Here is a 2,516-nt window from a genome sequence, read left to right on the forward strand (position 1 = left end):
TCAAAAAACCCACAAGATTGGAAAATATTGTATTGATCAATGCTAATTTTGTGGACATATCTAGTCAACTCGATGAAAAAAAATATTTTAGCGATTGCAGAGAGATGGTATAAAGACCTCTTTTCATGAAAAGTTAAGTTTATGCCCCTAGATGACTACACCACTTGCTCTTAGGGTAGACAATAGGAATGGAATTATTGTGAAACAAATTTTGAGAGCTACATGTATCTCATTACTACCATTTCATAAGAACTCAAACTCTAGCATATAAAGTCCCTTATATATAGAGTACTAACTGGACCTGGATGAAATAGTTTATCTGCTGTATGATTACAATAGACAAATCATTATTAGAGCTTTTTAACCTTTACACAGAGTTAAAAGATCACATAATAGATTCTCTGCTTTGCCATTTACAGAAATGAAGGCTTATATCTATTTGTAACCTGCCTACTTAAAACAAAGGAAACATTTTTCATGGGATTCTTAATTCAGTTGAGCTTACACAAAATAATATGGAGTGAATCAACTACTTTGTGCATACAGGCTTTTTTTGAGTGACCTTTACAGTAGCTATTTGCAAAAAATGTAAAACGTATTGGCCAGATACAGAATGTAAAGAATTTAACCACAAAAATCATGAAGCCAATGTATAAAAAGCAGTTCAGCCCTCTCTCAGGAGCCTAAGTTGATAGTCTGGTTCCACATTATAACCAATCTTAGACCAGCTTGCTGGATAAAGTAACATCCTAAGCCATTATAACTTAAGGCATTTACATCAGTACCATGTCACAAGTGGTTCTAAACAGCACTGAGAAAAGTTAAGCTTGTTCTCCTACACTTTTAGGAAGGATAAATCAGATCTGTTTCAAAACCAAAACAATACAGGATGTATGCCACACTGATATGGAGAAAATATTGCAGCCAATAAAAGAGATTCATTGCAAAGATTATTTTGGCAGGGAACAAGTCAAAAGAAAGGTATGATATGTTTAAAGAAGTCGGCAGTGTAAAGTGTTCTTCAATATATATATTCATTAAGTGCCTCCCTACAACAACAATTAGTTGTGAACAAGTATAAACTCTTCGAGCTAGTATTTAAATTCTGGAGAGGGAAATATCTACCTAGTTTATTGAAATGGATAGGGTAGTAGGAGACCGTTGCACTTACACACCATCTGTAATACTCCTTTTCTCCATATTGTTTGTAAGAAGAAATGTTATTTGATTAGAAATTAATACCATCAACACCCTGGATAATACATGTCCCACGCCTAATGAGAAGGATAATGCAACTGTGAGAAATGGTGTTGTTTGCTGTGGAGGGAGTAAGTCTGTGTCAAGCAACGGTAGGCAGACAAAATATCGAAATTAAAATATTGATATACAATAATATCGATGTTTTAATTTCGACAGTACAGAATATCGATGTCCAAAATATCGACAGACAGAATATCGTTTTTTTAAGGTATGTATGTTACTAATATCGAATTTTACTTATATCAATTTTTTTTTAGTGTTATGTATTTTATTATGTTGTTTATATGTTTGTTAAACATGTTTTGTAATGTATGTTTGAACATTTGTAAATTTGTTTACATTTTGCGTTTTAGTATCAGAGTGGGTTGTGGGTTTATAGGGGAATAGGGTGGGAAGTAATTTAATAATAATTAATTAATTAATATATGTTTGTAAATATTTTTAATTAATAATTAATTGGCAATTAATTAATATTAATGAGTTAATTAATTAATATAATTTTGTACATATTTTTTATTAATAATTAATTGGTAATTTATTAATATTATTCAGTTAATTATATTAATTAGAGTAATTTTTTTATATATAATTTTTTGTTATTGTTAATTAATTAATTGGGAAAAAATAATATTAATTATTAAATTTAATTAATTACAGCTAATGTGCTAATATATTTACTTTATTGTTATTGTTAATTAATAATTAATTGGTAATTAAATAATAGTAATTAATTTTGGGTAAAGGAGTTTTTTTAGGGTTCAGGGTCAGTTTTCAGTTTTTGGGTAAAGGGGTATTTTTAGGGTTCAGGGTCAGTTTTCAGTTTTTGGGTAAAGGGGTATTTTTAGGGTTCAGGGTCAGTTTTCAGTTTTTGGGTAAAGGGGTATTTTTGGGGTTTAGGGTCAGTTTTCAGTTTTTGGGTAAAGGGGTATTTTTTGGGTTCAGGGTCAGTTTTCAGTTTTTGGGTAAAGGGGTATTTTTAGGGTTCAGGGTCAGTTTTCAGTTTTTGGGTAAAGGGGTATTTTTGGGGTTCAGGGTCAGTTTTCAGTTTTTGGGTAAAGGGGTATTTTTAGGGTTCAGGGTCAGTTTTCAGTTTTTGGGTAAAGGGGTATTTTTAGGGTTCAGGGTCAGTTTTGGGTTTTTGGGTGAAGGGGTATTTTTAGGGTTCAGGGTCAGTTTTCAGTTTTTGGGTAAAGGGGTATTTTTAGGGTTCAGGGTCAGTTTGGGGTTTTTGGGTAAAGGGGTGTTTTTAGGGTTCA

This window comes from Lissotriton vulgaris, chromosome 4_1 (assembly GCF_964263255.1).
Source record: "Lissotriton vulgaris chromosome 4_1, aLisVul1.2, whole genome shotgun sequence".
In the NCBI taxonomy this organism is placed as follows: domain Eukaryota; kingdom Metazoa; phylum Chordata; class Amphibia; order Caudata; family Salamandridae; genus Lissotriton; species Lissotriton vulgaris.